Source organism: Macrobrachium nipponense, chromosome 20 (genome assembly GCF_015104395.2).
Source record: "Macrobrachium nipponense isolate FS-2020 chromosome 20, ASM1510439v2, whole genome shotgun sequence".
Classification (NCBI taxonomy): domain Eukaryota; kingdom Metazoa; phylum Arthropoda; class Malacostraca; order Decapoda; family Palaemonidae; genus Macrobrachium; species Macrobrachium nipponense.
In genome coordinates this window covers 30,191,552-30,207,070 of record NC_061089.1, presented here as the reverse complement: position 1 = coordinate 30,207,070, position 15,519 = coordinate 30,191,552, and the positions used below count along the sequence as shown (strand labels likewise).

General features: G+C 39.4%; 1 protein-coding gene and 1 long non-coding RNA gene across 2 annotated transcripts in view; one reads left to right on the top strand and one right to left on the bottom strand.

The window, feature by feature from the left end:
* The window catches only part of LOC135224371 (sorting nexin-27-like), a 74,726-nt gene that overhangs the window by 36,225 nt on the left and 22,982 nt on the right, over positions 1-15,519 (top strand).
* On the bottom strand, positions 10-6,912 carry LOC135220892 (uncharacterized). Its single transcript, XR_010315813.1, has 3 exons — positions 6,776-6,912; positions 3,144-3,272; positions 10-2,491 (listed from the first exon to the last, which is right to left on the bottom strand). It is a non-coding gene; the product is annotated as an uncharacterized LOC135220892 (long non-coding RNA).

Sequence of the window (15,519 nt, the reverse complement as noted above, 5' to 3'; positions counted from 1 at the left end):
TATGGTCTTGCTCTGTACACTTGCCATGTAGCCCAATGGCTTGCAAGGCATTCCCCCACCAGTGTACTCCCCTGCCCCTGCCCCTGCCCCAAGTCTCTCCGTTTGCCTTATCAATGCCCATTTCTGTTGTAAAGACTAATAAAGGTCTTATGTACTTATCATGTGACAAGTGGTGTTCTTCAGGGTTCTACCCTTGGCCCGCTCGTTTTTTATTTATACATTAAAGACGATGCAGGCCCAACTAGCAGGGTAGCCAAATTTGCAAATGATACCAAAATAGTAGGTGTAAATGCAGCAGACCCAGATACAGTAGCAAGTTTAAGAAGTGATCTAAGGAAAATAAGAGTGGTCAAAAAGATGACAAATGCCTTTTCACCTGGATAAGTGTAGTGCTACAAATAGGAAGAAACAACCCTCATGTAAACTATACATGCTGCTTAGGAATGACAAGAACAAGTCATTATACCAAGACTTAAAATTCATAAAACAATGCATAAAAGCTCAAAAGAAGACACAGAAACTAGTGGGATATGTAAAGAGGCAGTTCAAATAGAGAAACAAGGAAATGGTGCTGCAGCTCTACACATCAATAACTAGACTCCATCTTGAATATGCAGTCCAGTTTTGATCAACAACACTGAGAGAGGACATAAATAGATTAGAAGGGGTACAAGTTAGAGCCACAAAGTTAATTCCATCCATCAGGAAAATAAGTTAACAAAGATGACTAGAGCGCCTGAACATGTATGACTGACTTAGAAACACGATGATTGCGAGGTCAACTAAGAAACATTCAAAACACTGAAAGGCATAACAAAATTAGACAGTAACCTCTTCACATTAAACAAAAATACAAGAAATAATGGATGGAAACTAGAACTGAAGAGAAACACATCTCATTGTGGGAACTTCATCACATACAAGATATGTGATACATGGAATAAACTGCCACCAAAAGTAGTAAACAGCAGCAGTGTGGAAGGGTTTAAAAGAAAGCTGGACAACATAATTAGAACACCGTAAATGAATTGAAAAACCTGCTCCAAGAGATAAGTGAGCACATGATGTCTCCTCGAATGGACTAATAAGTCTTTGAGACATCCTAATCCTTGAGACACTCTCTATCTCTCTCTCTCATGTAATACCGTAGCTACAAAATCTAAAAGGGACAGGGTTTCAACCCTTTTTTCCACCAAATTTATACAAATTGTATTATATTGCATTTTAACCTTCAATTCCTTGCATAATGCTACTAAGTAATAATTAAAACTTTAAAACATACTAAATCAGTAAATTATGCCCAATGCGCCTGCTGTGTACATCTGTACAGTACTAACCTAAGCAAGCTGGTGTACTATGTATAGAACATCTGCTGTCATTAATATTATAGTGTGAATCAATCAAGTCATATTAAAATGTACCCAGTTTATTGGAACCTCTAACATTCAAACTGTGCAAAAGTTCCTTGTTGAGCAAGGTGACATGAGGTTCACTTCCCAGTTTATTTGTTTTTGAGCCCAATTTAACAGTTGTTTTTAATTTCACTGTAATATTTCACCCCTATGTCTCACATTCCACTTCTGTACTGGGCCTCTTTCTCTAATGGGGACCTTGGGCTTGTATCATTCTCCTCTTCCAACTATGTTTCCACGTTGCCCTACAATCAACTTAGCAGACAAGTGAGTCTGGCCTTCTGATAAATTAAATCCATTAGATAATGAAGACCCACACCCGCTGTAGTATAAGCTACATAATACCCAAGAGCTGGTGCAGCAATCTTCTGAAAATCAATCTCATTCTCTTGTCCCTCTGAAAGTTTTGAGTAGGGTCCTGAAAGCAACTGACTTCACAAATCAATGTAGCATATTAAGTAGGATGATAAATTTTTAAAGCACCATACACATTGCATGTGACTGTGTATATGCAATTATTGATTTTATAAAAAAGCATGTACAGAAGGTATTGATTTGTATGACTATTTGATATATCCTCATTACAATTCAATTAAGAAACGCAGTTATAATTTTCATGAGGGATATCAGTTTTTACCATAGTTTTAAAATCATTACTTTATTTTGTTTTATTTATAAATTCATCACTACGTATATTCATCTCAAACCAAATTCATTATACCGCTGAATAATCCCTTGGATTCCAGTCAGTGCTTGGCTTCAAGCCTAAATCTTTATTCCAAATCCAATTAACATTACATCCCTATCTTTTCCTGTGTGCATGCAGGGCTTATAAAGATATGTCACTAAAAATACTCTACCAGAGAGAGAGAGAGAGAGAAAAGTGTTTAGCAAACTGATGCTTTTTAAGTATAAATGTACTATACTACATGCAAACAAAAACATAAAATCTTACCTTCAGGACAGCAACATATAGATAGTGCAATAAATACAGTGCACTTCAATGTAAAATAAATTTTGTGTGTGTGTTTGTGTAGAAAATTCTGAATAAAACTCTCACTGGGAATTGCCAACCAAAACTGGGGAGTGGAACAAAATAGTATAGTACAGGGAATCAGTGTTAGTGAAGAAGAATGTTATCTAAATTGTTAATACATACTATTAAATCTTTATCATTCTCCTGGTTTGCTATTCTTTCCTTGGCTTTGCCATTCTGCATTACAATTTTGCTTGACTTCCAAATACTGCACTGAATATTAGACTTACTTTATATCTACTTACATATTATTCATTTGTTGCATTTGAGATATACAGTATAAAAAATCTGCAGATTATGTGATACATATAGTATATAATGTGGTACAGTATACTATTCTCATTATTTATCCAGTACAGGAAGTTTGTGGGTATGGCATGTTACTAGAGGCTTATTCTGTATAGTATTATTCATAAAAAAGCATGTTACTAGAGGCTTATTCTGTATAGTATTATTCATAAACAAGAGGTTTACTCACCAGCCTACAGGCAAGACCATACCCAAATGTTAGGTCATGGACGTCTGTAATGACCTAACTGGGCAGTTAACAGTATACGTACTGCAAAAAGTGTGGTAATGGGTTCATACATACCCAAGGGACTGAAGGGGTCAATGTAATACACTAAAGACTCGAACAATGAGTTACAGAATGCTAAATTATTTATGGGATTGTAATAAAGTCTTAATATACTTACATAGGGAGTGAATATCTTAACCCATCTGATAAGCTCCTCTGTCTGTCTATATAGGAAACAAAATGCCATAGTTTCATCGTCTAATTCAAACTTTTCAATGGTAGACCAAGCAAAATCTATCACTTGTGTCTGAAACAAGATAAAAAAAAAGGTACGTATTAGTATAATAACCTGCTTAAAACCTATGAGATAAAATTAAGACCTTTTCAATTTCTGTTTTTTTTTTTCAATTCAATTGTGGGAATTTACATTTCAAGAACCAAAACAAAAATTCAAAGAAAGTTTTCAAATAAGAAAAAAACTAATACATAAAAATATGTAAATACACAAACATTTCAGCTTAATACATAAAAGCAACATTATTCCTTGTGTTACTATTGCATTACCATCATATTTATAACATTATTACCTGTGTTACTACTGTATTACCATCATATTTATAACATGCAACTTGGAAAGGAGGGTCTGCCTTTTAAATGAGGGCTGCTACAATAATTCTCAGCCGATGTGCTAAGGTTTAGGAAAAATAAAACCACCTGGGATGTTTGATGTGACATCTATGTATACCTTAAGTGCTAGAACCAGGTATAATATGCCATGAGAAAAACTGACTTCCATAAACAGAAAAGGGGATTTTCCCTTTAAAAAAGGTCCTCAGTCTTGGCCAGGAATGATAGGCCAGGAGACAAAAGTAAATGATAACTCAGTGAATGAGTGGTGAAGTGTTGCCCTTGTCTAAAGAGGGCCCATAACGCTAATCCAAGCTCCTGATGCCAAAGCAGTCAAGAAGACTGCCTTTTGGAGCATATGAGTTGTAGTTGTTTGGGCCCATGAATTGAGGGGATGACAGGACTCTAAGACTCTTATTCAGGGACCAGTTAATAGAAAACCTTGCAGGAGCTGACCTTTGCTGTGTAAAATACTGGAGACTCTGGAGGATTACTCAGACTTGTGGAGGTTCACCCCAATGCCCAACACACAACACAGGTCTAGGACCATGTCTCTTGCCTTCTGCATTTCCTCCTGAGACAAGGTGAGGATCAGCCAGCTGTCTAAACATCTCTGCTGTTAAATGTCCTTGGAGTGTAACCAGGAGGAGACCAACTGGGAAAATTCTTGTGAAGACCTGGGATGCCGTTGCTAAGCCAAAGCAGAGAGCCTAATACTGGTGCGTTCACTCCATTGGTGATGAACCATAGGTATTTTCTGGAGCTCAGTTGAATGAGGATGTGAAGGTACGCATACCAGAGATATACCAAGATCATAAAGTGCCACTCCCTGAGGGACACCAAGATTAACTGGGCGAGAACATGTGTAGACACTTGGGGAGCTGTAGAGAGGCCTCTTCAAAGGGCCAAGACTCGTCAGGAAAGCACCTGTAGTCCAGACTGGAATCCGTAGCACTAGAGGATAACTGATGCACATCCATTTGGATGCCTTTGCAATGGCTGCCCACCAAAGCCTGAGACCAGACAACAGGCTCGACTGAGGGGGCGAATATCTATGGGCAAACCCCACTGACCTCCCTTTGACTTCCAGTATGCCTCCTCCCAGGTTTAGGGGAGACTGACAGGGACCTTCATCTAAGAACATCAGCAGGATGAACTGCCACCTCCTCCATTGCCTTCATCACTTACTTTGTCCATCAGGCCCTTAATGAATGCCCCTAATTGGGTCACAGTATTCACTATGAGACCAAATTTCTGGCCAAAATCTGACTTCAAAACTGGCAATGGGATTGGGGTCAGAAGCATGGGAGCCAGGTAAAGGAGTAGGTGGTACAGTCAGAGGCCTGATAATGGGAGAAAAGGGTATTACAGAAGATATAACAGGCAAACCGGACACACGAGTTAGTAGTAGATTCTACACTAGCTTTTATGAAATAGCTGTTTCTCAATTTAATTGTTATTGGCCATACCCAATGTTGTTCATGGCCTTTTTTTGGTAAGTGGTGCTATTGCAATAGTTATGTTAATGCAATAGTAAGTGGTTGTTTATAATAGAAGGTTATGAATTGTTACATAAGCCACAAGTTTGAGAATCCCAAAAGTTTGAGAATCTTGCTTGACAGTCTAGCTTGGTATAATCTATCAAAAATTAAATTCGCTTCACAAGCATAGCCTAGCACAGTGGTCCCCCATATTCGCGGGGGATGCATACCAGACCCCCCCGTGAATAGTTAGAACCCGCGAATGTTTGGAACCCCTATGAAAATGCAAAAAACAGCCTATTTTGTTAGTTAAAACTCAAGAAAAACCCCCTAAAAATTTTCATACTTGGTTTTTTTAATAGTTTTATCACAAAAAGTGCATTTTATGATGAAATTCATCAAAAAAACCAGGAATTTGTGGATATTTATCATAGAAAAATACCGCGAATTTTCTGCGAATAATGCAGGGAAACGTTCCCCAGAGAAATCCACGAATGTGTGAGTCCGCGAATCTGGAGAACACGAATACGGGGAATCCACTGTACAGTATAATCTACTGAAAAGTAAATTGCCTAGTACAGTATAATCTACCAAAAATAAAATTCACTCTACAAGCATAGCCTAATATATAGTAAAAACTACTGAAAATGAAATTTAGTCTACAAGCATAGTCTCGTACAGTATAATCTACAGAAAATAAATTTGCTCTGTATGTAAGACCCGGTTTCATTTTTTTACTTTTATCCTGTATTTAACAAGATGGGATTACAGACTACATACATAAAGAGGTTAACCTAATTTTATTTGGGCTATATAAAAATCAAACTCATGAAATACTAAGATGAAATCATGTTTTCGGGACAAAATTTTAAAGGTTGCATGATATGTGAGTTTGGATGACACACGAGTATTAAGGGATATCAGCTCTGAGGTGCATAGTCTGTCAAATTCAGGTTCTGTATTTAGAATCAATATCACCCACCTCCACTACAATAGCCAAGTAGCAAATTTCATTAATCTGATTTATGAGAGTTTTGCTTGATGGACTGGTAAGTTTGTATCATTTGGCTAACTCTTGGTTTTCCTTTTCCATTCACAATTACTAAGCCACATACAAAGGGTAATATCAGATTCAATATACCTTACACTCAAAAGGTAAATATAATTAACAAGTGCTTCTGTGCTTTGCCAAACCAAGGTTCAAAGCATGGCCTGGTTCAGAAACAATGATTGGTAATGACTTGTACCAACTGTTTCAAAATGTTTAAACTTTTTCTTTCTAATATCATTCAGTATTTATTCTGTAATCTTACACATTTTACTTATTTTTCACATATAGACTCCTCTTTCCATTGTCATATTTCAAAGCTCTAATCTCTATGTTAGTATATTCTTTCATTCCTTAGTTTTCCTTTCTTTCTATAATTCTATACTTCTTCCTATATTGAGTAGCATTTATAGTCCAGTATATAAGGAAATATAAGAAAAAAATAATACAGTCAAATTCAACTTTCCCATGTCTTTCACAAATAGATACACGGTAAATAACACAAAATGCACAGAACACGTGATTTATGTTATTACAAAAGTACAGTAAATTATATTACAACTAATCATGATCATACAACTAGTCCCATAGTATTAACTGGGACTAAGCAAAACATCGGAAATAAAATGTCAAACTGAAGACAATTCCACACACCTGTAATGTGCCATCCTCTTTGCAGGCCTGCAATCTGAAGGACTTGTAACCCACATACGCCACCACATGGCCTCTTTTACGGGAATCACATGGACAGTGAGGAAAAACAATATCACCATAGCCTTCACATCCTCGTACAACCTAAAATCAAAATATTCTTGGTGCTAATTCACTATAATAAAATACAAGTATGAATGACCATTTGTATTTAGTACACCAAGAAGTTGACCATCATTGCCATAACCATCATATTTTGAAAATGATATTCACACTAACAGGAACTTCAACCATGATCAAATCTGGTAATTTTGCTTGCCTATAATCTAAAAAACACTTAATGCATAAAAAATGAACTTCTAAACAAGAAAGAATTAAAGGTAATAAGATAAGACTAATGCAGACCAAAGTATTCACCACATTTTTATATAATGCACATAAACCTAGCCAGTAAACACCACAGTTATTCCACACAATAAACAGCAAGTAAATAGGAATAGAAAAAATGACAAATTTTCTTAGACAATTTGTATTTTTCATAGCTACAAACCTGAGGTCTTAACAATAACATAATTTGTAGCGCCTAGCTGGATCCGGTTAAAAAACAGATGAAAGTAAGGAATCTTGTGATATCTGGCAACACATGCGTAGGTCGGGTGAAGAGTGGTCAAGGACCACTCACCTACGCCACCACGTCAGTCTTTCCCAACTCAGGATGTCATAACACACAGAGGGGCGGCTAAAGCCTCTGACCTAGGCTGTGTCGAACGGGAAGGCCCTGCCGAAATCGAATTCCTTGACGGCCTACCAGGTGACGATCTTGACTGTAGCTGGACAGGGGGGGGAGGAGGAAGAGCCGGACGTCTCCGAGGACGAGACTCCGACTTAGACACGGCCTGGTGCACCAGTCTATCTTGGGTGCACCAGTCTGTCTTGGGTGTCAGCCCAGCCCCAGTCTATCGCATTCTCGAGCTCGGTCCGAGGAAACAAATATTGGGACTCCAACAGATCTCCGTTCCTCAATGCCAGCAACGACTCCATGTCAACTGATCTCTCCATCTTAGACAAAGCCACGTCTCTTCTAATCAGAAGAAGGTTAGCCCATAAATTAACAGAGGTGAGCCATATACAAAAATGCCTTGCCTCTGGACTGCAACAGACTGGCAAGCAAGGATGCACTCATCAACCCTTCTGGGGACCTGTAAGAAGCTATCTTGGCAATGACCACAGACCAGAAGTCCAGCCAAGAAACCGTCTGCAACATGGAGGCTGCTGTAGATTACAATGCTGAGGCATCTTGTGGAGACAAGGACGGAGCCACCAACCTCACTTGCTGCAAAGTCAATCCCGGCTTCGGGCAAATGACGTCTGGGTTAAGATGGCGCGACATCAAAAATGCAGAGTTCGTAGCACGGTACTTTCCATGTCTCGTGAGAGGCGGGGGTAGTAGCTTGGCAGAGCCCCTAGAGCGAAGCAAACCTGTTAGAACTTTATGCTTTTCTGTTTGTAATTAGCTTTAGTTTACCCTATTTTTTCGTTTACTTTAGTATCCCCTTCAGGGATTTAAGTTTTCTTCCTCCACGTTATTTTGAATTTCCTTTCCTGTTTTTGATCCTTGGCTTGTTTATTCTCAGAGTCCTGTTTTTGGTCTCCTTGGATCATTCCGAGGTGACTTTGGAAGTCCCTGTGCCTTGATAAGGCAGTGTGTTTCTGGCCTTTCGTGATATACAACTTCTTTGGACTACTGCAAGTACAACTCCGTAATTCTGGAAGAATTTTCGTTATTTGGAGCTGGAGTCGTCCACATCGCTGCGACTTCTCCTCTTGCTGTAGCCTTGGGCCAGTATTTGCCTGGGGGACCCCACCGAGTGCAGGTATAAGTCATCACATTTTTATTGATGCTGTGGGACGTGAGGCCGTTGTGTTATAGTCAGGCCTGACTTTGGACCTCGTAAGGCTGTCCCTGTCTAGTAGCCTTTGTCTACGGACGTTGACGTGCTGGGACGAATAGTTCCTGTCACGTTTATCTGCTGATGCCATGCCCCATAGTTCAGCAGTTCCTGTTCACTATAGGATCTCTGTGGAGGTTTAGTCTTTTGGTGGCCACCGTGTGTTAGAGGAAGGGATTTCGATTTCCCCCTTTAATTTGTAAATAGTTAGGCTTCTATCTGGCCGACATTTCTTGTTTCTTTCAGAACCCCCTTTTATTTGGTATGTATGGTTTATGTGCTATCTTTAATGGTGTAGGAGATTTGCTTTAATTTTGTTTTCACTGTGTGAATGACATTCATTTATTATTGTATTTTCAGAGGTTCTGTTAATCATTTCTTACTTTAGCAAATTTTGAAATAAACTTTAAGATTTTATTTATGGTATTTGTATCCCTCAATATTAATATGCGCGCACTGTAGGTTATTTCACTCTCTGTGACTCTTAACTTAGAGAACACCTGTTGAAAAGATAATGAGTGGTTCAGTTTTTCTGAATTGATGTTTAGACCTTTGTGAAGGGTCATAACATATTTTGGCAACCTTATTGCCAGGATTTCCGATCCTGTAAGGTGTTCTCAGTGTGCGGTATTAATTTTGAGGGTTATTGGCATAGGTCTAGCACCTCTAGGTATTTTGTATCTGGCTTTGTAAGTTTCTTTATTTCTTCATAATGGAGACTGCTGCTATTTTGGATATAATCAGTGGAGAAGGCTGGGAAGAGAGGTTGGCTGATCTAAATAGGGATGAATTGATTACTGTGGCTAATTATTTGGACTTAGAGTTTGACCCCTCTATCAAAAAAGGTTTGTTATTGTTAACCATTTATGAAAATGTTAGGTCTGTAAAACCAGATGGTGATAAGGTGAAATCGGTGGTAACTGTGGAATTGTTGGAAAGGCAAATTCAGTTGCAGACTTTAGAGTTTGAGATGGAAAAGTTTAGGGCAGGAGAGAGAGAGAAAGAAAGACAGTTCGAAAGAGAAAAATGGGGGGCGAAACCCGTCTTATCCCTCGCCTGTCCTCCCCTGAGTCGTCTCTTGGTCCAGTGATTAATTTGGTACAGGCATTGAAATTTGTTCCCACGTTTCAAGAATCTAAAGTAGCCGAGTTCTTTGTGTCCTTTGAGAGAATGGCCGCTAGGCTGCAGTGGCCAGTAGAGCACTGGACTACCTTAATACAGAGTAAATTTATTGGGAAAGCACAGAAGGTGTATGTAACCTTGGATGAGAGTCTGGCCTCGGATTACGAGAACGTTAAGGCCATTATATTAAAGGCATATGAGTTAGTCCCGGAAGCCTATAGACAGCATTTTCGGAACTGGCAGAAAACTGATGATCAAACCTTTGTAGAGTTTGCCAGGGGGAAACAACAGTTTGCCGAGGACTGGTTTAAGTCGAAGGAAGTAGATAGTTTCGATAAGTTGAAAGAATTATTGTTAATTGAGGAATTTAAGCAATGTGTTCCTGATAAGTTAAAATCTCATTTGGAAGAACTAAAACTGGATAAATTGCAGGAGGTGGCTGTAACTAGCGACGAATATATTTTGTCTCACAAAGTTGAATTTCAGAATATTACTTCAGAAGGTATGTCTGGTTGGAATAAGTCTAGCCGTAGTAATAATGTCTCTTTCAGGAACAATAATAATGTCTCTTCCAGGAATAATAATAATGTTTCTTCTAGGAATAATAATGATAATGTGTTTTCCAGGAAGGCAGGGAATAGTTATGACTCTGGGAAAGGTATAGTTTGTTTCTTTTGTAAAAAAAAGGGGTCATGTTAAAAGTAGGTGTTTCGCTTTCAAGAAGTCTCGACAGTTTCTGCAAAGACCGGTAATGGGTGTAGGAAACAATGAAGCTGAGTCTGTTAAAACCAAAACAGGAAATCAATGACTAGGTGACAGTTTTGGTAAATTCATCTCTGAGGGTTGTGTGGCAACTGTTGGTTCATCCTTGGAAAGGGGGGTGCAAATTTTGAGAGATACGGGTGCTGCGCAATCCCTAATCTTGAGAGAGGCGCTGCCAGTTGATTTCAAGGCTTCTGAGGAAGAATTTGTAATCTTGACAGGTTTTCCAGATTCAGTGGAGTCTTATCCCATCGGCGTTTTTTGTTTGAACTGTCCGTCATTCTCAGGAACCATTAAATTGGCTATTGTGGAAAAATTCCCTGTGAAAGGTGTAGATGTCGTCTTGGGTAACGACATAGGTTATAAAAACACAACTTGTCCTATTTTGATGGTAAATCCCGAAATTTCTGTGGTCACTCGTTCACTAGCTAGGGTTGTTGACGCTGCAGAGTCAACAACCAATTTAGATTTAAGTAGTCTAGAAAGTAGTGGTAGTGGTAGCAGTAGTAGTGATAATGTAGTAGATAGTTTAGTTAAACCAAATTGGACAAGGGAAGAGCTTATCAAAGCACAGAAGACTGAATTCCATAATTTACCCAAGGAGTCTTCTTGATTTGACGGTGCCTCAGTACCGAATAATTAATAACATTCTGTACAGGTGCAGTAGGCCTAAAGAGGTGGATAATGACCAATGTGAGGTGGTTCGTCAGTTAATGGTTCCTTTTGATTTCAGACTGAGATTGATGTCTGTGGCTCATGAAAATCATTTGGCAGGGCATTTCGGAATTCGGAAGACAACGTTGAAACTTCTATCCAACTTTTGGTGGCCAGGTTTGAAATCTGATGTGAAGAAGTTTGTCAACGTTTGTTGGTATTTGTCAGAAGGTAGGAAAACCTAATCAATTGATTCCAAAGGCGCCGTTAATCCCAATTCCTTTAGTGTCAGAACCTTTCAAAGAGGTGATAATTGACGTAGTTGGTCCTTTGCCAGATCACGGAGTGGGAATGAATACATTTTTACCATTATAGATAGAATGTCCCGTTTTCCTGAGGCTATTCCCCTCCGTACGATCAAGAGTATGAAAATTGTTGATGTGTTAATAAATTTCTTTACAAAGTTCGGGTTGCCTAAGGTAATCCAAAGTGATAATGGCTCTAATTTCACCAGTAGGTACTTCAGAGAAAAAATGGCTGAGTTGGGGATTAAACACGTCACCTCATCCCCATATCATCCGGAGTCTCAAGGCGTGCTAGAGAGGTTCCACCAAACATTGAAGTCAATGTTGAAGAAATATTGTTTGGCACATGGGTCCGAGTGGGATAAGGAACTTCCATATCTATTATTCGCTTTTCGTTCAACTCCAGGTCAGTCGTTGGGTCTGTCTCCTTTCAACTTAGTTTTTGGGCACAGTGTTCGTGGTCCTTTGGAAGTGATAAGAGAAGTTTGGGAAGGTGACAGTCCTGATATGAATTTGTTGGACTATGTGTCTGGACTTGGTGAGAAATTGACTAAGGCATGGGAGTTTGCTCGGAAAAGTTTGGTAAGCAGCCAAGGTAAAATGAAATATTATTTTGACAAGAAATCCAAGCCTCGTAGTTTCGCTGTAGGCGAAAAGGTGTTGGTGTTATTGCCTTTACCGGGAGATTCTTTTTCAGGTCCTTGGAAGGTAATTAAGAGTCAATGAAGTTAATTATTTGGTGGAGACTCCTGAGCGCAGGAAGCCGTATCAACTATGCCATGTGAATATGTTAAAGAAATTTGTAGATAGGGAAAATGCGATTCCTATGGCTTTTGTTGGGAGTTGTAATAATGTTGATTATGATTCTTTTGCAGATAATTTTGATGAGAGTAAATTAGTTGACAAAGAGTGTTGGCCTTCTGATAATCAGAATTCATTGGTAAATTTTGAGAGTAAAGTTATGCATTTGGATATGGAGAAACGTAGAGTGTTGAAAAAGTTAATGTATTGTTACAAAGATCTATTTTCAGATGTCCCTGGTCGTACATCAATTTTGGAGCATGACGTTGATATAGGTAATGCCCTTCCAGTCAAGCAGTCCCCCTATCGTTTGAATCCTATGAAAAGTGAGGTGGTGGCAAAGGAAGTGGAGTATATGCTAAAACATGGTCTCATAGAACCGAGTGATAGTCCTTGGTCTTCACCTGTGGTATTGGTGAAAAAGTCTGATGGAGGGTACAGGATGTGTGTAGACTATCGGAAATTGAACGAGGTGACCCGTTCCGATAGTTTCCCCTGCCTCGGGTGGAGGACTGTATTGATCGGTTGGGGCGGGCAAAGTACATTAGTAAGTTTGACCTTCTTAAAGGTTACTGGCAGGTGCCACTAACTAAACGTGCCAGAGCTTTGTCTGCTTTCGTCACTCCTCAGGGTTTGTTTCAATGTCGGGTGATGCCATTTGGGTTGAAGAATGCTGCCGCAACCTTTCAGAGGTTAATGAATTCTGTGGTTTATGGTGGAAGGAAGTGTGGTTATATCGACGACATTGTAATCTATAGTGATGATTGGAACACTCATATGGAACGCATGGAAGCTCTATTTAAAGTGTTGAGAAGAGCTGGTTTGGTTGTGAATTTGGGTAAATGCGACTTCGCTAAGGCAGAAGTAGTGTATTTAGGGCATATTGTTGGTAATGGAAAGGTGGCTCCAAAAAGAGCTAATGTGGAGGTGGTAGAGAAAATGCCAGTCCCTTCCTGCCGGAAGGATGTTAGGAGATTCCTTGGCCTAGTTGGGTACTATAGGCGGTTTGTGAAAAATTTTTCAGACATTGCAAATCCCCTTACTAACCTTCTTAAAAAACAGGTGGCTTTTGTTTGGACTGGAGAGACTCAAAAGGCTTTCGAGTCCCTCAAGAATGTTTTATTAAACTTTCCAGTATTGAGAGCCCCCAATTTTAGCATTCCTTTCTCACTTGCTACAGATGCAAGTGATGTTGGAGTTGGGGCAGTGCTCTTGCAAGAGGATGAGCAAGGTATATCACACCCGGTAGCCTACTTCTCAAAGAAGTTGACTCCTCCGCAGAGGAAATATTCTACTGTGGAGAAGGAAACTTTGGCTTTAATTATGTCCATTAACCATTTTAATGTTTATCTTTCTTCCACAGATTCTCCTATCCTAGTCTTAACCGACCACAACCCTTTGACATTTCTCAATCGGTTTAAGAATAAAAATCAAAGATTGGCTCGGTGGAGTATATTGTTGCAGGAATGGGACCTACAAATCAAACATATCCCTGGTAAAGACAATGTGTTGGCAGATGCCCTTTCTCGAATGGGGGTTTGAATTCTTTGGTGGCTGGATTAACGTATGTGATTTGTTTTCTTTTCTCGTCGTTTCCGAATTTTTACATTTTTGTGGTTTTGAGTAGGAATGTGAGGGAGGAGACGGTTTTTGTAGGTTTTCTTGGATTGAGTTATTGTGACTTATGGTAAATTGTATTGGTGTTGTCAATCGTTCTCACAGAAAATTTGACACTGTTTATGGTGATAATAAGGTTTACTGTAAATTAGATTTAAGGTTGTGGTGATGGTGAACTATATACAGGCAGTCCCCGGGTTACGACGGTCTCGGCTTACGACGTTCCGAGGTTACGACGCTTTTCAATTATATTCATCAGACATTATTTCTAGGGTTACGACGCATGTTCCAGGGTTACGACGCCTACAACGCTCATCTGGCAGAATTTGGAAATTTTATGACACCAAAAATGCAAAATAATCAATATTTGAAGGTTTTTTTTATGAAAAATGCCATAAGAATGCAGTTTACATAGTTTTCAATGCATCCAAAGCATTAAAAGTAAGGTTTTCTTAGGATTTTTGACGATGTTCCGGCTTACGATGATTTTCGGCTTACGACGCGTCTCAAGAACGGAATCCCCCGTCGTAACCCGGGGACTGCCTGTATTATTAAGGTGTTTAGAGAAGTAAGGAGAGTTGGGTCCTCATTATCTATGAGTGTTAGGGCAATGTAGCCCATTATGTTAATTTAAGATTTCAGGTTTATTCTCAGTGGAAATGAACTGTTTTGGAATTAATCATATTTCACAATGTGTGAGTGGTTTTGTCACTTGGTTTGAGAGCCTTTTGGGGAAAGGTATTTCCCAGAACTTTTTGTTATGGTGCCTTTTGTGATTTAAACCAGGACAATTATTTTCAGAGGTTCTGTTAATCTGATTACTTCTTACTTTAGCAAATTTTGTAATAAACTTTAAGATTTTATTTATGGTATTTGTATCCCTCAATATTAATATGCGCACACTGTAGGTTATTTCACTCTCTGTGACTCTAACTTAGAGAACACCTGTTGAAAAGATAATGAGTGGTTCAGTTTTTCTGAATTGATGTTTAGACCTTTGTGAAGGGTCATAACAAACCGTACCGGTCCGAAACAGAGGCGTTAACCTTATGCAAGACAGACTGGACGTGCCCCGACAAGGGAAGCTAAAGATATGATTTGGGATCCAGCGTAGCTCCCACCAAGGCTTCCAAGCAAGGAGTGTAAGACGACCGAGCCTGAGTCCTACTTTCCAAATTGTTAAACCCACGAATGAGATCAACAACTTCCAAAAAGGAAGACAAAAACTCTCGGGTGTCTCCTTCCTCCTGCTCCAGCAACGGAGACCGACGACGAGAAGAATGTGTAGGCTCCTCTAAGGCACCTTCCCCATTAAAACTAAAGGAAGGATCAGCAGCCAAACAGCCCGAAACACCAACTAACCTGTCTGGGCTGGGTCCATGCATCAGCTCCCGAGACGAACCCACTATAACACTAAGAACATCACTACGTACTCCTCCAACAGATGACTCATTAACATGTCCGTGAATGGTCATGGGCGTGGTACATGTATGAATGTGAGTAGGAGAGGAATCCCGAACACTCAAGATCGAAGAAG